The sequence below is a fragment of the Protopterus annectens genome, chromosome 10.part0 (assembly GCF_019279795.1).
Source record: "Protopterus annectens isolate FY-2018-M chromosome 10.part0, PAN1.0, whole genome shotgun sequence".
Lineage (NCBI taxonomy): Eukaryota > Metazoa > Chordata > Ceratodontiformes > Protopteridae > Protopterus > Protopterus annectens.
In genome coordinates this window covers 1,654,932,256-1,654,955,564 of record NC_056744.1, presented here as the reverse complement: position 1 = coordinate 1,654,955,564, position 23,309 = coordinate 1,654,932,256, and the positions used below count along the sequence as shown (strand labels likewise).

The following is a 23,309-nucleotide window of genomic DNA, read 5'->3' as shown; positions in this document are numbered from 1 at the left end:
GACATCAAGGAAGAAGAGACAGCAACTGATGCAGGACCCAAGACTTTGTTAATCAGGCCGACTGAGGGCTACTTGCAAGCAGATAGCCCAAATGTAATGACTGCAACAGTGAAACACAAAGAATATCCTGACAAAGGAGGAGGACCACTCACCCACTTCATCTTGCATTGCTTTAATAAGTAACCAGGGAATAGTAATTCCTTAGATCAGTCTACACCACTCATTACTGGTCAACTGCTTGATGTGGCTTCCCTTATTTTGACTAGGTGGGTTCTATTACTGAGCCAGTTTGCTACTTATCTGGCAACATACGGATTGATGCCTAGTTGAGTGAGTTTATCTATTATACCTGAGTTTCCAATAGTATTGAAGGCTTTGGCCAGGATAAGGTAGGCAGTGTACACTGTCTTCGTCTTGTCCATGACTTTGATGACTGTCTCAAAGAAGTCAATCAAATTTAACAAGCATGACCTTCCCTTGACAAAACCAAACTGTGTGGGATCATGTGCTGGGAAGTTGTCAATGTCCTTGTTAATAGTTCCATGATAATTCATTCCATGTCTTTGCAGATCAGGCTAGTTAGGCTGATGGGTCTATAATTTCCTGGATTGGTGGACGCTCCACCTTTGTGAAAAAAGGGATGACAGTGGCTGCCCTCCACTCAGCTGGGATATAGCCGGTACTCAGGTTTTGGTTGAATAGGGTGCCTAATGGTGCTGTAACTTCCTGCCTGAGTTCATGTAGGCTGCAGCCTGAGATGTTATCAGGTCCCATGCAGGCTGTATTTTTTGCCTTTGAGAGGGCAGTGATGGCTTGCTCCCTAGAGATAAAGGGAGGAGCGGGTGCTGGGGAAGTCCTGCTTTACTGATGGGGGACAGAGGGGTGAAGTTTTCACTGAACCTGTCTGCTAGCAGGTTGGCTATATCTACGACATTTGTGTGTGTGGTGTCCTTAACCACCAGATCTGAGCAGATCTGGGTGCTTCCCTTGATATTGTGGACATATGCAAAGAAAGTCTTGTGATTGTCTTTAGTAGATGTGGCCAGTTTGGACTCAAAGTTTGCTTTGTAGGATTTCACTAGTGCTCTTATTTGCTTGTTCAGGCTAAGGTGAGATTGCTTCCAATTAGGTGCTTGCTCAATCTTGGCCCTGGACAGCAATTTCTTCCTTTTATTATAGAGTTTATTTATCGCAGATGTCCACCAGACAGGTTTACTCTTCATTGAGAAGGACGATTGTGTCCTGTCGGGTATTCCTGATTGCATGCAGCTGTATAAATGCTTACATAGTACTTCGGTGTAAGTCTGGACATATGTGCCCATTCCTATGGAGGGGAAGAGAGTCTGTGAAGCTGTTTGGGATCAGTCTTGGGGCCTTTGTTGTTTGGGATATACTTTTCAGAGCTGCAGGCCAAAACCAGTGGGCTATGGTTGACCATGTTTGCAGATGACTGCAAGTTGGGTGCTGTCATCAATTCCCCTAGTGATGTGGACATCCTCCAGGAGGACCTCACCCAAATGACTGGTGCCAGAAACATGGCCTCAAACTGAATGCCAAAAAAATGCATTATCATCCCATTTGGGAAGAGTGACATTCCCACAAATTATGACATTAATAACAGGGTCCTAAGCATGCAATCACTCGTGAGGGACTTGGGTACCCATGTTGATAGTAAACTGACTTTTGACCACCATATTGTCTCCATTGTATGGAAAGCTTTCCACATGGCCCACCTCATTAGTAAGAGTATCCTATCCAGGAACAAAGTCATCATAATATCCCTGCATTATTTTCTTATAAGATCCATTATTGAGTGCAATGCCCCTTTCAGCATGTACTTCACAAAGCACACAGCAGTTTGAAAGACCACAGAGGATCCTCGACAGGAGAATCCATGGCCTCAAACATCTACCATACACAGGTAAGCTAAAGGCCCTGTCCCTCTACTCAGTCTCCTACAGAATCCTCAAAGGTGACTGCAGTCTGGCATACAAAGCAATCTCAGACCCCGCCTTGATGGGAATGCTGCATATTCGCATGTCAAGCTCCACTCGAGTAACCCACATGGGCAACCTCAACCTGATGTGTGACATCAACAGGACTTCAGGACTTGCTGGTGGGACAGATTTGTGTCCCAGAGACTCCCCCCTTCTGTGGAATAGACTCCCACTCCACGTCAAGCAGAGTACTTCATTAACCCCTTTTAAGCACAACCTGGATAACTGGATGGGGAACAGAAAATACACCTCTGAGATTCCATCTGTGTCCCTGCTGGTCAGGGGTATCGGGTGCTGACTTGTCAGAACAAGGGCTAAATTCTTGGCTAGGCTTGTAGGGGTGTCAGGGCCAATAACGTAGTAACTTCCAATGATCCTAAATATAGTGAGCTTAGTTACATACTGTTTTTCTGTATCTGTGTGAATCTATCCACCTGTATTACTCTTAATATTTGCTGTGATTTCAACTCTGTTTATTGTAAATAGATATTTAGTATTTTCATGTACTTTTATTATTTTTTAAGTATATTTAAACTTCTCACTGCTGCTGGTCTTTTAGAGAATATTTTAACCTTTGTGAGTACTTATCTTTATTTGGTGACATAGTGGCCATTCCTGAAAGCATTGCTACATTGGTCAAACACTACCATTTCTATTAGTATTAACTTGTCTGACCTGAGTCAGGCTCCAGGAATAGAGTATCTTTTCCACTTTTCAGCATAGGATTTTCTAGTACTAGGCTTCCTTGCCTCCAGAATGACATCCAGTACCTGCTTACTGAGGGATGCTAAGGGAGAGCTCAAGGAATTAACCAGGCTGCAAGGTTCAGGGTTTGAAGCTGAGGGTGCAGAATCTGGCCCGCCTGCTGGGACAGCAGGGAAGTGGTCTGAGGCAGGTGCCATGGTTGTAGCAGTGCCATACTGCGCAAGAGGCGGTACCGGTGCTGGCATGGCCAGTCTGGTGCAATCAGTATTGTCCTTGGCTTGTCCTGTTTGATCTTTAGTAGAACCTTCGAGAGGAGAGACAGAGGGGGAAAGGCATAAACAGAGAGGCTTTCCCAGGTAAAGGACAGGGCATCCACTTTCCAAGCTTGGCTGTGGGGAGTTCTTGTGCAGAATTTGTTCGATTGGTAGTTCTGAGGGGAGGCAAACAGGTCTATCTCTGGAGTCCCCCATTTGTTCCTCAAGAGGTTGAATATTTTGGCATCTAGTTTCCATTCATGTGGGTCCATGAGATTCCTGCTTAAGTCATCTGCCAGTGTGCCTGGCAGGAACTGAGTTTGCAGGTGTACTTGGTAGCTCAAGGCTATGCTCCACAGAGCCATGGCTAGTCTGCAGAGAGGGTACAAGTGGGTTCCCCCCGCTTGTTTATGTACCACATAACTGTGGTGTTGTCTGTCTTTACCAATAGTTGTCCTGGAAGAATACAGTCTTTAAAGGCTGTCAGAGCATTCTGTACAGCTAACATTTCTTTTTGATTGATATGCAGGTGCATCTGTCTCTGGTTCCATTTGCCTTGAATGCACTGCCCTACCATGTGAGCCCCCCATGCATAGTCTGATGTGTCTGTTGTGAGGGTTTGGGCGGCAAGGGGTAGAGTGAAAGGGAGTCCCTTGTTGTGGTAGCAGGCCTCTGTCCACCAAAAGAACTCTGTCTTGATACAAGGAATGATAGAAATCATTGTTTCCAAGTCTTGAGAATGTTGACATCATAGGCTTTTTAGATATCATTGGAGTTTCCTCATATGCAGTCTTGCATATGGAATTAGTAAAATACAAGAGGCCATGAACCCAAGAGCCGCGGTGGTACGGCGGTAGCATTGTTACCTCACAGCAAGAGATTCCCGGCTGGGCTTGTGTGTGGAGTCTGCATGTCCTCCCTGCGATTGGGTAGCATTTGAAAGACATGTGTGCATAAATGGGTGTGCCTTCGTTGAAGGTTGGGCGTCGAGCTGGCACCTCGGCATTTCGTAAAAAAAAATCTACTGCCAATCATCATTAGCGGACTGGAGTTCCGCTGTGGCGACCCCTTACTGGGAAAAGCCGAAAGACAAACAACAAGAGGCCATGAACCCCAGGGCTTGCAGTATTTTCCTTGCAGATAGCTGGGGTTTTGTGGCCAATAGTTTGAAGTAGGTTGTCAAGTAAACTTGTTTCTCTGGAGTGAGGAATGCAATCTGGGAAGTTGTGTTCAAGCTTGCTCCCAGGAATACAATCTGTTGGCAGGGTACTAGGTGAGATTTCTTTTCATTGATGGTGTACCCCAGTGAGATTAGAAGTTTCTTTCTGAATGCCAGGTGTAATAGTAGTCCTGGCTTTCTGCCTGAATCAGACAATTGTCCAAATATGGATAAATTTGAATATTTCTCTGCCTGCAAAATGCAAAGGTTGGAGCTAGGCACTTTGTAAATACCCTGGGCGCAGTAGATAAGCCAAAGGGAAGTGCAGAGAACTGATGGAGCCCCATAACATGCTGCTACTTTAACATATGAAACTGGCAATTTAAAGCCCTGATTCCCAAAGTAGCAGAAGTGTAAACCTTCGTAACCCATCTGTCTAAGGCTCTAGAATCTCTATCAGAAGGGGTAGGATTTTTGGCAGCAGTAGCCTTAATGCCTTTTGGTCATTGGGAAATGGTCTCTGGACCTGCAGAAGGATTCTTGAAGAGGAACTTGTGACAGTCAGGTACTCTGTAATACCTGTCAGTTTTCTGGGAGCTGGAGGTAAAGTATCCGGGGAAAGGCTAGATTCCAAGAAAGCATCATTTACAATGTTCAAAACAGGAGGGATAGCTAAAGGCCTGTGTTGAGGTAGGAGTAAAAATTCCCTAAGCCTCTTTTTGGAGTCAGAGTAATCCTGGCTTCACCGAAAGAAAAATCTTCTGGAGGGGAAGCAGAGGGAATGGAATCCTCTGCATCAGAATCCTCATAAGTAGATAAGGGCAAATCCTGGTAATCAGAAGGAGCAGAAAAATCAGATTCCTGATCAGAAGAATCAGAAAGAAACTCAGTTCTAGGTCTCTTAGAGGGGGAAGGCTGGCTTCCCCTAATCAAGGTAATGACACTTTCAAGCCATTCTAAGCATTTGTTTTTAGGCATATGGTCCTGGGCCTGCAGTTTGGTCGTCGGTTTTCTGGGCGTGGTGCGAGGTTTAGGCCGGGATGTAAACAATGGCATTGGTTTAATATGAATGTCTGTAGGCCTGAATACACCCTAAGAAGCCGGTGCCTGCACAGAGGCTCCAGATTCATCCAAGGTGGAGACATCGGCAGGTTCCATAGTCGAAGAGGCATCTTACTGCATACCGGGCCTAGAATGGGTCTCAGTAGAGACCTGTGAATCAGAAGTAGTGGGTATCAGGGGCTGTGAAAGCACCTCACTGAGTACCGTCGGACTGGTGACTAGCTTAACGGAAGCATCGTCGGCAGTTTTGGACCTATGCGGTCTGTCCTGTCTTTATCCTTACATTTTTTTCGGAAGATCGGTAGTCGGATGGCTTGATGAAGCCATTTAGGAGTACACAGAATGAGTACAAAAATAACTAGCTTCAAAAATAGCCCGACGACAGTTTGGGTGTTGAATAAGGCACAAAACCGACAACGAGGGACATCGTGGTCTGGGCCTAAGCAGGGGATGCAGTAAGAATGAAAATCTCTATGAGGTATTTGCTTTCCACAGGTAAGACAATTGTTAACTTTTACTGACATTGGTTAGAGCAAGAAAATGATCCCCAATGGGGTACTTAGCTTTTTTGAAGACTTCGGGTCTGAAACTCGAAAACAAAAATTTCAGGAGTCGGCCGACCGGCACTTGCGAACTGCTTCTGCTTCGGGCATCGCACAGCAAGAAAAACTGATGTAATGGTGTCAGCTGCATGTTTTATACCCTTAACGACCTGACGTCAAGGAAGAAGCGACAGCATCCGACGGAGAAATCCAAAGACTCTGGTATTCAGGCCGGCTGAGGGCTACCTGCAGGCAGACAACCCAAATGTGATGACTACAACAGTGAAACACGTAGAACATCTATGAATACGTGCAGCATTAATACTTGTATTGCTGCTCTGTCTACAGTGAGTTTATTTGGTACATCACGTGTATAGGGCCTGTGGATTCCATTACATTTTATCAATTCAGTTCCCTCATGGTTGGCCATGAAGCAGCAAAGTGAGTAGTAAAATCATAAGAGCACGAATCAGCATTAATTAGTTAGATATTATGTTTGCAAGCCTATTATGTTATATTTAGTAGTGAGCATGCATTGACTGAGCAGAGTTTTGCACTGAAGTAGTAAAAATAGATGAATATATTTCTTGCAAGACTGCAGCTCATGCTGGGGTCATTTCAACCCAAAGTGCATATCAAAACAGTGTACTTTAAAAAGGGGAAGTAGCCATGCTTTGTAGAGACAAGTTTTAGGCAATGAATGACTAGAAATGATAATGTGTAAAAATGAACTGAAAAAAAAAAAACATTTTTGGTAATTTTTAAATGTTGCAGGCAACTCAAGAAAGTAAATGCTATTTTTGATCACTGTCATAAGATTCCCAAAAAGAATCAGTTCAAAAGCCATACATTTCCAAAAATTCTATTATGTATGTATGTAAGCTAGGACAGTTGCTTAGTTTGCTGACCTTCCTCATGTGTCTCTTGATAACGAGAGCACAAGTTTGTTTTATTCATCAGGATTCAAGTCACCAGCTTCCTCCTGATTTGACTGATTGATTGAGACTGTCTTGAGCAAGCAAAACTGCAACTGTATCAAGAAACCAAGTCCTTTAGTCTACTGTGTAAGATGATTAAGCTGATGATTTTTTGTAACTGATTTTTTGAATATACTGCGTTTAACTGCAGCTTGGTGTGTTGTCTCATTTTTCCATCTCTATCATGTTTTACCACTTAAACTAACGCATTCATGTCATCAAATGAAAGCTTGCCTAGTGCAGGAGAAGCTACTAACTGCTACTCTGTATCTAATGGTTACCATTTTACACAAATTTATACTAAACAATAAAGAGGAGCCACAAAGAACCCCACAGATGGCCATACAGGTCACAGCAAAGAGGCCCGGATTCCATGACATGGACATTTGCAATTCATAGTCACATGAAGAAAGATTTCATTCTCTGTTAAGCTGCACATCTATAAATTACAGTTAACTACCACATGGAGCAGATCAGCACTTTTTGGTGTAATTAACGACAGCTGTTGCATTGTGTTAGTACAGGCATTCCTCCCTACAATTACTCACACACACACACACACACACACACACACACACACACACACACACAATTACACACACACATATACACACAAACACAATCTCACATATGAATATACACACAGACAGAATTGCACACACACATATACACAAACACAATCGCTCACACACAAACACACAATCACACACACATATATATACACAAACACACAATCTCACAGACACATACACACAATCATACACAATCTCTCTCTCTGTCTCTCACACACATATATACACACACACACATATATAGACACACACAAACACCCACAAACACATACACACACACACACACACACACACACATATACAAACATATACATAAAAACATATACACACAAACACGCATACACATACACACGCAATCACACACACATACACACAAACACAATCACACACACACAAACATACACACAAACACAATCTCACACACAAATACACACACACACATACATATACACACACACACACATATACACATGCACACAAACAAACATACACAAACACGCACGCACACATATACACACACACAAACACGCACACACACAAACACACAATCACAATAACAATAACACACAAAATCTCAATCACGCACACACACACAGACATATGCACACACGCATACATCCCACATGCCCCATACCTTCCCCTGTTGTCAGAATATCCATGTTATCTCCTTTTGTAAATCGTAGATGATTGCAGTCAGTCCTTAATGTCAGACATTTGACTTTCACCATTTTATCATTCAGTAAATACATGCTAGGGCAAAGTCCAGCTGTGTAACATCTTACCATAACAGCAGATGCCCCTTTCTTCACTGCTGCAGTATTCCTAACAGAAGGGATTTCTTGCCAAGAATAGCCTAGTGCCTGGTCAGTACACCAAAGCCTTCAGTATCTACAGGCACTGTACATCATATGTATGCTCCCCCCACAAGTTGTAGAGCATAAAGGTGACATATGGATGCACACAATTTAGAACTGAAAAGCCCCAGGAGGATCAGAGTGTCACTAAGGGCCAGGAGGAATGTGTGCATCCAAAAGAAGAAAAGTTGGGAACTGCTGATTGAGAGCCCAGTGTCCAAGTGTATTAGTTCTGGTTTAGGCACTTGGGCTTCAGGCCAGTTATTTTACATTAAGAAGGTTCGTGGTCTGCACTCTTGTGGGAGAAGAGGCTGGACTCTGCCCTTCTGAGCTGGGAATTTCTGGTTAAAGGTTTATAGTGCCTGAATATTTGAACTGTATCTTACTGAAATTGGTTCACCTTGTTTGCTCTAGCATAGACTAGATCCAGGCCTGCTGAATCTAGCTTTGTTTATATGCTTGTTGTTTGTTTGCTTGTTATTTCCCTGGAAGCTAATTCCACCTAATACACAACTTCTCAGCTTCTGTGGATCACTAGTGATATCTGCATTGCTTACTGTACTTATTTCCTTGTTTCACTTGAAAGAAAGTTACTGTTTGTCGTATTTGCATTTAGTTACTTGTAACACATTGCACTCAAGTTACCTGGCACTTGCTCACTAAAGCAATTATATAAGTCAGCACTAAAAATTAAAAGCACTACACCCTCACTCCCCACTGGCCCTTGTTTTCAATTAAGGATTTCCCAATATTATTCTAGCATGTCCAAAGGTCAGTTGTCATTCTCCTCTCCGGTCCAGCTGGTGAATCTGGGAATCTTGAGGCAATGTTATAACTGCCTCATGTACACAGACAACCCTCTCCACCTCCCACATAACACAAATACTTGCGAGAGATGCAGCTATTTAGCCAAACTGGAGGCTGAGCTCTCTCAACTCAGGACTGGCAAGACCAGACAAGAGGAGAAGGCAACTACACACACCACAAAACCAGCCTCACATAATGCTACCACTCCACTGAATCAAACACATAAACACACAAAGACATACTCGAGGCTCTGAGTAAAATTTACCTAAACAGCAGAGGCCTCCAAAGCAGACACCCAAACAACTGCTACCTCAAGACACCCCACAAGCAACACATAAACCACAAAAGCAGTGTGCAAAGCAGTCACAGCCCTTAAGGCCAAATACAACACCAAACATACTTGTCATTGGTGACTCCATAGTCAGACACACTGACGTCCCACTCACCAGGTTGAACAAGGAGAGGGTCAAAGTAAGCTGCCTATCGGGCGCTAGAATCCGCCACATAACACAAGCACTGGTCACTCCACGGCAAGTACAAATATGACACAGTCATTGTCCATGCTGGTGTGAACGACCTGAGACGTACCTCCCTGGACTACATGAAAAGAGACATAGAGGAGCTCTCTGATTATGTAGCCCAGGCAGGTATGACCCTAACCCTGAGCAGTATCCTTCCTTCACCAAGAATGATGCCACAATATAGAGACAAGATGATCAGCTTTAACAATTGGCTTAATGTCTGGTGTCATTCAAAGGGGATCCAGTGTCTGTCTGCCTGGGATGACATGCTTGACAAGCCACGCTGTCAAGGGACGGCTTGCACCTGTCACCCTGGGATTCCGGATATTGGCTAAGGCTCTTGCCACCCCATAGTGCCTTTTTAGGCAAGGCTCAAATTCTAAACCTACCACCCTAGAAAACAAAAATGGGAAGAAACTGAGGGTAATGCTGCTCAATGCCAGAAGTCTAAATCTCAAAATGCACGCACTCGAGGCCCTTCTCAGTATGGAGAACATCAATGTCTGTGCTGTAACTGAAACCTGGTTCAAGGCTCCTGAGAGCACCCGGCACTATTAGGTTTTACCTCATATCATGCGTTCCGCCCCAAAACCCGGACCACACCACAAAAGGAGGTGTATCCATATTCATAAAGGATACCCACACCTCCAGGTTGGTGGCAAGCTTCGAAACCATCCAGGTGCAACTAACCATAGGTAAAACTGCTCTACAAATTGTAGCATGCTACAGGCCACCCTCTCAAACTCAGGAACCCCACACAGCCTTCCTGAAGACACTGGAGGGTATAAATGTATCTCCAAACACCATCATATTGGGTGACTACCCGAATATAGACTGGGAACATTACTCAAGCCCTAACTTTCTAGCCCAACGGTTCCTGGAGTTCATAAATTCAAATGCCATGGAACAGCTAGTCACTGTTCCCACGAGAGGAGAAAATATACTAGATCTCATTGTCACAAACATGAGGACAAAATGCTCCACACCGGAAGTATATCCCTCATTGATGAGATCTGATCATAAACTAATCTCACTGGAAATCCACATCCCCAAACAAAAAAGACCATAGTGAAGAACTTCTCTAAAGCAAACTTCACACTACTCAAGACTGGTGTGGTATCCTTCAAGGCCCCTGAGCCAGAGGAAACCACAACCCAAGCTCGGAAGCCCTTACAAATGCCTTCTATGAACACCTCCAGGACTGCATGGATCAGGCAATCCCAAATAAAACCAAGACTCTTTCCACAAAGGGCAAACGTCCAGTCTGGTGGACACCAGCCATTAACAAACTTTACAATAAGAGGAGAGAGCTATTACATGGTAGAAGAAAGTCCATAAAAGGGAAGTCACCCTGATCATTATTAGTAAAAAATATGAGCACTCATAAAATCAACTAAGGCCAATTTTGAGAGAAAAATTGCCATGGATTCAAAGGACAATCATAAGGCCTTTTTCAGCTATGTTAGGAACCTGGGTGGAAACTCCCAGATATGCTCAGAATTAGTCCAAAATGATACAAAAATCACTGAACCCACAGACATTGCCAACATACTGGCAGACAGGTTCAGTGCAAACTTCACCCCTCTCCCCTAAAGGAGAGATAACTATCCCAGCCGAGTGTAGCCTCCCGGACATCTCAAATGCGCAGGTGAAAGCTGCTCTCTCTAAAGCTAAAAACACAGCATCAATGGGACCGGATGGTGTCCCGGCTGTGTGCTACGAGCTAAATGAGGAATTAAACCCGCACATAAGGCAGCTGTTTAATCTCAGCCTTACCATAGGATACGTGCCCAAGGAGTGGCGACGGCAACTGTGGTCCCACTCCACAAAGGGCGCCTCACGGACCCTGGTAATTACCCCCATAAGCTTAACAAGTCTAGTCTGCAAAGCTATGGAGAGGATCATAATGGAGCTCATAAACAAAAATATAGGGACTTGCAGACATTGGACCCGACCCAGTTTGGCTTTGTCAAGGGAAGATCATGCCTTTTGAACTTGGTCGACTTCTTTGAAACAGTCACCAAGGCCATTGATGAGGGAAAGGCAGTCCATACAGCCTACCTTGACCTTGCAAAGGCTTTCGACACAATACCCCACTCGGTATTGTAGAAAAACTTACCAGCTTAAATGTAAACCCATATGTCACAAGATGGGTTGCAAACTGGCTTAAGGACAGAACCCACAGGGTTAGAGTTGCTGGCGCTGTGTCAGACTCCAAGCCGGTCACAAGTGGTGTCCCACAGGGCTCGGTCCTTGGCCCCTATTGTTTGGCATCTACTTCTCAGAAGTACAGGCCAACATGGGAGGACTTTGGCTGACAAAGTTTGCAGGCGACTGCAAGCGGGGCCATAGTGGAAAGTGCATCGGACACAGATATCCTTCAGAAGGGACTCACGGAAACAGATAGCTGGTGCCAGAGCCATGGCCTGAAGTTAAACGCCAAAAATGTATAGTCATACCCTTCGGGAAAAACAAGGTAACCCCAAGCTACCATATAGGTGGCAATCCACTAAGCACAGAAGAGGTTATCAGGGACCTGGGGACCCAGGTTGACAGTGGCCTTTCTTTTGACACTCACATTGCTAAAGTGGTTAGAAAGACCTTCTACATTGCCCACCTGATCATGAAGGGATTCACATCCAGATCTAGTGAGGTCATTGTTCCCCTGTACTCTTCACTTATCAGACCAATGATCGAGTACAATGCCCCATTCGGGATGTATCTCACCCGACATCTGCAGCAATTGGAGAGACCCCAAAAGTTCCTCACCAAAAGGATAAAGGGACTCCAAAATCTGTCATATGCTGCCAGATTGAAGAAACTCCAGCTCTATTCAGTCGCATACCGTCTGCTCAGAGGTGACATATGCCTGACATACAAGGCCATGTCCAACCCGAATTAATGGACATGCTCCACCTCAAAAATCCAAATCCACCAAAACCACTAGAGCAAGCGACTTAAACCTTAGCACGGATATAAATAGGACATGCTGGAGGGATAGATTTATCACTCAGAGACTCCCTATGCTGTGGAATAAAATCCCGGTCCATGTGAGGCAGAGCACCTCGCTGACTCTGTTCAAGAGAAATCTAGACCTGTGGATGGGAGATCGTAGGTTTACCCCGGGAATCATATCTGTGTCACTGCTGGACAGAGGCACAACAAACTAATGGGCACAGTATTTTTTCATATAAGGGGTGGCGTAAGCCACAAAAATTTGGGCTAGGCTTATAAACACCTTAGGGCAGATAGCCTAGTATAAACCTATGAACCTATGAACTCTTCAGCCAGGAGGGGAAGGATAGGAGAGAAATGAGAGAGCAAGGAAAGGTGGCAAGAGCCCTGTATACTTGTTCTAAGAAGTAAAGTGAAACATAACTAGACACAAAAGGGTGAAACTATACCCACTCTGACAACAAAAACAACAAGAGAAAGAATATGGGGCTGAATGGAGGGACAACTGCTGTCACTATGATCTATTACAGCATTTACTATTATGACAAATTAAACTGCACAACTATACTATGCTCAGACATGGATCACCATTACCATAGGTAAATTCCCATAGCTTATTAAGGAGTAACAAAGGGGAGGTGGTTAACAACTACGACTCCAGGAGACCCTCAAAAATGGTCCTGGCAAAGGCTGCTTTGGACCTGAAAAAGGAATTCAGTTTGTAGAGTTTGTAGAAGTGTGAACAAAGGACCACAACGCCAATGAAGACAATGTTGCTGCAGAATGAGTTTTAACTCTGTCTAGAAGTAGCTTACTGTGGTGAGTACAACAAAAGGTAATAGCATGAAACATCTAGAAAAAGTCAGCTTAGTGAAAAGTTTGTTCTTTCCTCTTACCATCATATAAAACAAACAGCTCTTCAACTTTTCTGAAGGGTCAAAGTTTGTTTGAGAAGTATCAGAGCTGCCCCTGTACATCCATAGTGAAGAATTCTTTCCATCTTGTTTCTTGGATTTTGAAAGAAGAGTAGGAGGTTAACTGTTTGGCTTAAAGTAAACTCTGAGATGACTTTAGGCATAAAAACAGGCTTTGTTCTTCACGTCAGAATATAAAATAAATGAAGATGAAACAAAGGCTATATACATAAATTATGTACCCACACATAAATTGGTTCAGCAATACCCCTATTTATGGGAACACAATAAGATAAACTATTTAGGAGCATGGATTAAAAAGGCTTCTGTTAGGGCAGCTAAGGATATGTGGAAAGAGACTAAACAAAAACTGAGAAATTGGAAGCTCTTGTTTATGGATATAGATATGGATAGTAAAATATAAGCAGTGAAAATGTTTTAGTCCCTTTAGTTTTATATACAGGTCAGGACTATTTTTATCAAGCAGAGAAGATGTTTTTGGATAATAACTAATGCAGAGTTGAAAGAATCTATCTGGGACAGGAAGAGGGCAACAGTTAAGTGGGACAAGTCGATCCTTCCAATAGAACAAGTTGGTTTAGGATTACCTGATTTGAAGCAATATTTTAGAGCTACACAGTTAAGGCTCATATACATAACACAAACAGAAGGTTTTAATTCAAAGTGGAAAGGGATGATGATGATGATGATGGAACGATGGAAATTCAAGAAGTAAGAAGAGAGTGGTACTTTGGATACAGATCCTTAAGGAGAATAATAGCAGCCATAAAGAATATTATTTTTTATTATTCATAAAGTAGCAGAAAGTTTTCTAAGAACTAAGCCAACACAGGAATGACACAATGGTGATAGGGATGACTGTAAGCAGAGGCACAGAGAATAGGCAAGGAGGATCTGGAATTTACTGCAGAAAACTGGTAAAGGAACCAATGTATCGGGAACAAATAGCAGAGAGAAAGATAACAGAATGGGATGGGCCAAGAAGGCATTTGCATGCAACAGACTGCCTTCTGTACCAGGGACTGATATCAGAGTACATGCAAAGGGAAAGGGATAGGAGAATACTAAGTGAAAGACCAGCACTGGTAGAGTTTTCAGTTGAATTTAGAACAGAAGCTGCTGTTAAAAAAGGAATAATTAGTAGGGCACATGAAATATGGTACAGTATTTATAAGAATCAATTAGGGGAGGTTAGAAAATAACTGGGAAGAAAAATTGGATATGCAATTTACAAGAGAACAATGGGAGGACATATGTATAACTCCCAAGTATGCAAAGTGCAGAAAGTTTTGAATTTTTGCTTAAAAGTGTTTATACAGATATTTTATACCTCAAGCAGATTTTAAAGAATTTTTCCTTGGGTAGATTACGAATGTTGGCGGTGTGGTGGGGGAAGAAAAAAGTAATCGGAAACATATATTTTTTAGGAGTGTAATAAGTTGGCAGACTTTAAAAATTCCCTAAAGAGTACTATGTCAGAAATATTGGGTGAGAAAATGGGCATCATTAAGGAAATTATTCTTTTTAACTGGCACACAGGATCTGAATTGCCTATATATAATAAGGCCTTGCTAAGTTTAAATCTGGTGGCTGCCAAAAACAGCAATTAGAAGAAAATGGAAAATACTGCGGTGGTGGTGCTGCAGTAGCGTTGTCGCCTCACAGTAAGATGTCCTGTTCGATTCTCAGCTAGAGCGTCTTCTGTGTGGAGACACGTGTGAATGGGCATACCTTCGTTGAAGGTTGTGCGTCAGGGCCGGCAACTCCGCATGTAAAAATCTACTGCCAATCATTAGCGGACCGGAGTTCTGCTGTGGCGACCCCTAACCGGGAAAAGCCGAAAGGCACAACAACAGAAGAAAATGGAAATAAAAGTCTAAAGCAAGTGTACTTGAAGTACCGACTATTGCAACAAGGATAAAAGAACTCGCAGTTGGCTCTTTAGAAAACAGAAGTAAATTGCATAAAAATCGAATTATGGGAAAGTACAGATGTGTACACTTACAATAAATGTAGATGTTTGAGTGTATTCAGTGTTGCAGACATCACACTTGGGTTATCTGCCTGCAGGTAGCCCTTAGTCAGTTCGAATACCAGAGACTCAGTATTTCTGAGTCAGTTGCTGTCACTTCAGGACTGACATCAGATCATCAGGGTTATAAAAACAGGCAGCCAACGCCATTACATCAGTTTTTCTTGCCCCAAATGTCAGGAGCCCCCCAAATAGGGAGCTAAGCTATGGTGGTGAAAAAACACTCCCAGTAAAAAGTAAATACCAATACCAATACCCCTGAAAGGGGTGAGTATTAAACATAGAGAGGAGAAAAAGAGAGACAAGGGGGCTGGAGGGAGGGAAACCAGGACTGCAACAGTGAATACACTTGAACATCTACATTTATGGTAAGTGTACACAACTGTACTACGTTCTTCGTGTTTCACTGTTGCACTTAGGTAGATACCCAAAGCTGAGGAAGGGTGGAGGCAGTCAAGAAGTGTTGGGGCTGGCTAGTATGCCTTGCAGGACTGCTGTTGAAAAACCTGCCCTGGATTTGGAAAAGATAAGCAAAGTGGTAATGCTTGGTGAAGGTTTGTACAGAACTCCAGGTAGTAGCTTTCAGGATGTCCCTGGTAGGGACTCCCCCAAGGAATGCTGTAGAGGTAGAAGTTGCCCTAGTGGAATGTGTTCTGACCCCCTGAGGGGTTAGTTTTCCATGGTGCTTGTAGCACAAATGGATGCAGTGTGCTATCCATTTAGAAATTGTTTGCTTAGAAATGGCCTTGCCTTCTGTCCCTGGTGCAAAACTGACTAGTAACTGGTAAGATTTCCTGAAGGGCTCAGTCCTATCCAGGTAGAATCTGAGCTATTTGTGCACATCCAAAGAGTGCAGGATCCTTTCTCCTTTATTTTGAGGATTAGGGAAGAAGGTTGGCAAATGGATAGATTGGTTGAGAGCCATACTGGGCACCACTTTAGGCATAAAGGAAGGATTAGTCCCGAGGGAAACCCTGTCAGCATGGAAAATAGGTTTCCACAGCCATAAGTGCTTGTAGCTCAGACACTCTTCTAGCTGAAGTGATGGCCAGAAGTAAGGCTGTTTTCCAAGAGAGGAATTTTAACTCTGTTGATGCTGCAGGCTCAAAGGGGGGATAGCGTGAGCTTTTCCAGTGTAAAGTTAAGGTCCCAAGCAGGGGTGGGCACTCTTCTTGGTGGCCTTAAGTTGTCTGCCCCTCTCAGGAACTGTTTGATAACAGCGTGAGAGAAGACAGGCAGCTCAGTGTTGTAATGAGTCAAAATGGAAGAGGCATGGATCTTAATGGAGGAGAAGGACAGGCCTCTGTGCAGTAGATCTGCTAAGTAATCCAGGATTAGAGGCAGGGAGGGCAGACTTGTGTCCTCTCCTTTAGATTGAATCCAGGAGCAGTACCTTTTCCACTTATCAGCATAGGATTTCTGTGCACTGGGTCTTCTGGTCTCAAGGATGACATCCAGCACCTGCTTGCTTTGGCTGGTTACTGGGGGAGATTTCAAGGAATAAGCCAGGCTGCAAGATTTAGGGTTTGCAGTTGCAGATGCAAGATCTGCCCCCCCTGCTGAGACAGCAGGGTTGGGTTCTGGTGTAGGTGGCACCGGTGGCAGGCTGCACAGGAGTGGGTACCAGTGCTGGCGTGGCCAGTCTGGGACAATCAGAATTGTCCTTGGTCTGTCCTGTCTTATCTTGAGCAATACTCTTGGGAGAACGGGCAGAGGGGGAAAGGCATAGATTGAGAGGTTCACCCACTGGAAGGATAGGGCATCCACTTTCCAGGCCCTGCTGTGAGGTGTCCTGGTGCAGAATTTGCTGAGCTGGTGATTGCAGGGGGAGGCAAAGAGCTCCACCTCTGGGGTCCCCATTTCTGAATCAGAAGGTTGAAGGTGCTAGGCTCTAATTGCTACTCGTGTGGGTCTAGGAGATTTCTGCTTAAGACGTCTGCCAGCGAGTTTTGTTTGGCAGGAATTGAGCTTGCAGATTGACCTGCATGTCTAAGGCCATGTTCCACAGGGCCATGGCTAGCCTGCAGAGTGGGTTTCCCCCTGCTTGTTGATGTACCACATCACTGTGGTGTAGCCTGTTTTTATTAGCAGGTGTCCTGGGGAGAGTAAGGATCTGAAGGCTGTCAGAGTGTGCTGCACAGCTAGTATCTCTTTTTGGTTAATGTGCAGATGAATTTGACTTGGGCTCCAGTGGCCCTGAATGCACTTGCCGTCCATGTGTGCCCTCCAGGCATAGTCTGATGTGTCTGTGGTTAGGGTCTGGACGGCATGGGGGTTGAGTAAAGGGCAGTCCCTTGTTGTGGTTGCATGCTGCTGCCCACTAAAGAAACTCTGTCCTTAAACAGGGTACGATAGGAATGACGGTTTTGACGTCCTGAGAATGTTGGCACCAAAGCATTTTTAAGTACCACTGAAGTTTCCTTATATGCAGTCTGGCATATGGAATTAGTAGGATGCATGAGGCCATGAACCCTAGGGTCTGAAAGATTTTCCTTGTGGATAGCTGGGTTCTGGTGGCCATTAGAGTAAAATAGTCTGTCAGATAGGCTTGTTTTTATGGAGTGAGGTATGCCATCTGGGATGCTGTGTCCAAGCTTGCTCCCAGGAATACAATCTTTTGACTGGGGACTAGTTTTGATTTCTTTTCGTTGATGGTGTACCCCAGGGAGGTTAGAAGGTTTTTTTTACAAATGTCAGGTGCTGCAACAGCAATTCCTGACTGTTTGCCTGAATCAGGCAGTCATCCAAGTACGGGTAAATTTGAATATTTTTCTGTCTGCAGTAAGCAATGGCTTGAGCCAGGCATTTTGTGAATACTCTGGTAGCAGTGGATAAGCCAAAGGGAAGTGCAGAGAACTGGTAATGCATAGATCCTGCCCTGAAGCATAAATATTTCCTGCATGACTCCCTTATAGGGATATGCAGATAGGCTTATTTAAGTCTAGGGTGGCTAACCAGGTATCTTTGGCTAGCATAGGTAGAAGCTGCTGCAGGGTGAGCATTTTGAATTTTGGTACCACCAGGAAGGTGTAGAGAACTGAAAGATCTAGGACTGGGCGCCAAGTGCCCTCCATTCTGGGTACCAGGAAAAGTCTGGAATAGAATCCTTGACCTATCTGTTCCACAGGAACAGGCTGAATCACCCTAATAGATAGCAGGGATTGAACTTGGTTTTGTGCATCTGCCCACTGGTTTGGAGGGAGGTCGGGGAACTCTGCTGAGGTTGGCAGCGAATGGAAGTAGAATTTGTACCCCTGGGATACAATGTTGAGGACCCATTTGGTGATGGAACTCCATTTTTTGCATGAAGGGCAAGTTTTCCTCCTAGGGGCATAAGCAGTTGGGCAGAGGTGGGGAGTGCAGTAGAGAAGTCATTGAGAATTATTTCCGTAAGGGGTGGCTTAGCACTCCCTGCTTTAGAGGTGGAAGCACTCCATTGCTTAGATCTCTGCGTACCCTGAGACTGTAGTCTGGGGGGTCTGTTTCCCTGGGACTAGTTTAAGATGGCATTGAGGAGGCTGGAAAGAACCAATGTTTCAATGGGCAACACCTACTGAATCTAGCAGGCTGTACTTGCAAAAATTCTTTTAGACTGTCTGCATAGATTTAGCTTTTTCTTCCATCTTTTTAAGAACCTCTTCTGCTTTGGTGCCAAACAGATTGTCCTTGTTCAAAGGAGCTTCTAGTAACTTTGATTTGACATGGTCTGGCAAGGTCTGCTCCTTAAGCCAGGCATGCCTTCTCAGTACAGAACCAGTGACTGCTGCCCTGCAAGATGCTTCTAGGGCGTCAAAGCCACACTGCAATGCATGCTTGCAGAATGCGTAAGCTCTTGCAATGCTTTATTTTCTGCACAGTCTGTAAAGGTAGCTATTTTTTGCTTAATAAGTTCCACAACAAGTTGTTGGTACTTCAGCAGGTGAAACTGACAATTCAAAGCCCTAATAGCAGGCAGATAACCCAAGTGTGATGACTGCAACAGTGAAACACGAAGAACATCAATGCATGCAGAGTAATGCTTTGGGCAAAGAATAAGGTTTAAGACAAGGCAGGAATTAGGTGATCTATAAAATGTTGGATTTACAATAACTATACAGAAGATTATATATGATGTATAATGTTTGTAATTGAGAATTTGTCAACACTGTTTTTTCATTTAGATAAATGTATGACTGTCTATGTCACAAGTGATAATTCAATAAAGATGTTTTAAAAAAAGATGCTCTCAGCATCCCTTTGTGGCAGTTTACTTTAGGAATTAAATCAAGTCTGGATAGCACTTTGAAGTTCTGGGCAACCAATGCAAGTGGATTCTGTACATTTTATTTCTAAGGAAGAACAGATCCAGGATACTGCAGAATGTTATTAGGCCATGCCAGGCATCTGTATCTCATGCAGCAATATACAAAATCAATTTAGATTTGAAGAAGTGACTTGTTAATGCGGTGGTATTTTATTTGACTCAATTTTCTACTTTCCTGGAAATATTGACAATTTAATAGGTATGATTAGGAAGCTCCTTCTATTTATGCAGATGCTAATAACAATGAAACATATAGAAAAATAAAATATTTTCACTTCTAAGTTACACAGATATGTAAGGTTGTATGAAATGTTCCAGGATAACATAATTTTTATAATTAGAAATATTATAGTACCATAATAGAATTAGAGGACTACATCTCTTAATAACAACATCCAGAGTGTATAATTCTAAGGAAACATGTCTCCTACTAGAGCCAATTTCTTCAGTGTCCTTGTTTCTAAGAGAACCACCAACATTCATACACACACACACACACACATTATATATATATATATATATATATATATATATATATATATATATATATTTATATATATATATATATTTTTTTTGAAATGTAAGGACCCACTAGAGAGAGTCCCAAAACATGGGGAATGAATGGGCGAAAGAATGGACATACGTATTCCAAGTCCAAGATACCATTTCCTTAAATATACCCTTTATTCCGAGATATGGCAATTTCAAAGTTGGTGTGTGTGTGTGTGTGTGTATATATATATATATATATATATATATATATATATATATATATATACATATATATATGTGTGTGTGTGTGTTCAAGGGTTTGGAAAGCTTGCCCCTCTACATTGGGGGGAGGGGTGCATGGGTCTTGCCCTCTTGCAAAAAGAAGTTAAAGGAGAAGAATGATCTTTCAGATTCACTCTTTGGTAGTTTTGGTCTTTTTTTTGGAATCGTTGTATGGGTGCCCTGCTTTTGGTGCAGGGTCATAGGAGGTTACTAGGCTATTGGCCCTGAGGCCTTATAAGCCTAGCCAACAGTTTAGCCCATGTTCAGACAAGTCAGCACCCAAAGCCCCTGTCCAGAAGGGAAACAGGTGGAATCCCAGGGGTGTATTTTCTGTTTCCCATCCAGTTATCCAGGTTGTGCTTAAAACTGGATAATGATATGCTCTGCTTGACGTGGAGAGGGAGTCTATTCCACAGATGGAGTGGTCTCTGGGACACAAATCTGTCCCACCAACAAGTCCTATTGATATCACAGACCAGGTTGAGGTCCTGCATACAGGTTGCTTGAGTGGAGCTTGACTTGTAGGTATGTAGCAGTCCCATCAAGGTGGGGTCTGAGATTGCTTTGCATGCCAGACAGAGGTCACCTCTGAGGAGTCTGCATGAAACTGAGTACAGGGACAGGGCTTTTAGCTCATCAGTGTAGGGTAGATTTTTGAGGCCCTGGATTCTCCTAATATTCACATGTGAAATAAGGGCAAGATCCTACACAGTTTGGAAGCAGCTAAAGAAGCAGCTGCCCGGACAGGGACTTGATCCCTGGATCCTCATATTAAAAGTCTGATGCTCTACCAACTGAGCTATCTGGGCTCATTTGCCAACATCTGTTTAACTGACCACATTTGGTTGATGTATGCAGATGGTTGACAGATATGTGAGATCGACAATCCCTGGGCAGGGTAATATTCTCTTTCCCCGGGCAATGTGCAATCTCAAGAGTTAGTATACATAATTAGTAGGGGTATGGGGGAACACGGAGGCTTGCCTCCCTTAAAAAAAGTTGTTATTTTTTGTATGCATCAAGGTTCTTTATCAGCGCAAGTGGGTTAATGTGTCTACATTCAGACAGTGGGGTTAGGAAATTAACTTTTTCCCCCCACTCTAGTGTGACCTTGGAGTTGGTATATTTAATTTACTGTGGTGTGTGGGGACGGAGCCCCCCACATGGAGGGTGTAGGGGGGCTTGCCCCCCTGTATAAACATAGTAAAACCTATGTGGGATGTTATTTATAATTGCTTTGTAGTTTCAATGTTTTGAGATTCGAAGTTATGAGTTTTAGATATTTTGGGTTTTAGATGTTGTGGTTTAGACGTTATGAATTTAGATGTTACAGGTTTTCGATCTTTTCAAGAGAAACTATATATATATATATATATATATATATATATATATATATATATATATATGGGTCTACTTCATATGATCGAACTTTCAACTTTCAAATGTTCGGCTTTCATATGTCCGAGACCATATGATTGAACATTTATAAGTTTGAACATCTAATAAAAAAATTAAAACAAAACAAAAAAAAATTTACTGAATGCTTTTAGCAGGGTGTAAGCCCCCCTGCACCCTCCATACCCTCTGCTACTTAAATATACCAACTCTAAGATCACACTACAGTGCAGAAAAGGGAAATCTTCCAATTCTGTGCTATATGGAGATCTCCGTTAAGAACATTTGAACTTTAAAAGGTCAATCATATGGTCTCAGCTATATGAAAGTCGAACTTTTGAAAGTTCGATCATATGAAGGGGACCTATATATATATATATATATATATATATATATATATATATATATATATATATATATATATGTAGATAGATATACATATATATATATATATACACACACACACACCTACATATATACCGTTTGCTACAAGCAATGATCCAAAGCTTTTAAATGGGTCACTACCATATAGAGAATTTATATGGTCAGTATGAACTCAGACGAAACGTACATTTTGTGAACAAGCACTCACTTATTCATCTAACCTTGGTGAAAATTATTAAACAGTACTAGAATGTTTTATGTGCAGCTCCTGCTTTGTTAGAAATCCTACATTTGTATCCCACAATCTTCTAATAAAGTGGGAGACAGCTTAGATAAACTGAAATGGAGTTACTATGAATGCACAGCCGACAGACCATCCTACATGACAGATCAGTTGTTGTGGACGTACACATGTCGAAACAGCAAAATATGTAACTAACCATGTTTAGCCAGGAGGTGGGTAAATTAACAGTAAAGGCTATGTTTCACAGGCATTCTCTGGCTGTTTCACTGGAATGTCTGTATAAACAGTGACATGTAAAGTAGCCTCCACTTATGGTAAATTAAAAGATGTAGCTGAGAACTAAGCATGCATGAACACACTACAGATTGTAATTCAAGAAATTCACATAATAATACAGTTCAGCTATTGGAAATGGTTCAAAATGAAAACTTAATGTCATTTTTTTTAAATGCAACAAAAAATAAGGCAGTAATATGGATTAAGACAACAGTCAATCAAAAAAGAAGCAGAACACATTTTGAGATTTGGGACTGTTTCTTAACAGGTTTAAAGCAAATATATTTCATTTAACATCTATTACTTTAAATTGGTTTATGACTAGTTATACTATAAACAGATTAACATTTTGTGGGCTTTTCACCCTAGAATAATTTGTTCGGCTGGTGTATTTGATTGGGACTTTACTTTTTTGGAATTAATGTAGCTTTGCACACAATTGATAACATTGCCATGACTCTCACCTTTTGAAAAATGCATGAGGTGATCTCTTTCGGTAGCATATTTACAACTATTTTGAAATTAAACACTGTTCTATCATCCCACTAGCTTCAAGGACTG

General features: G+C 42.7%; 1 non-coding gene across 1 annotated transcript; it reads right to left on the bottom strand.

The window, feature by feature from the left end:
• Positions 1-21,185: 21,185 nt before the first annotated feature.
• On the bottom strand, positions 21,186-21,258 carry TRNAK-UUU. Its single transcript has one exon. It is a non-coding gene; the product is annotated as a tRNA-Lys (tRNA).
• Positions 21,259-23,309: the final 2,051 nt, after the last annotated feature.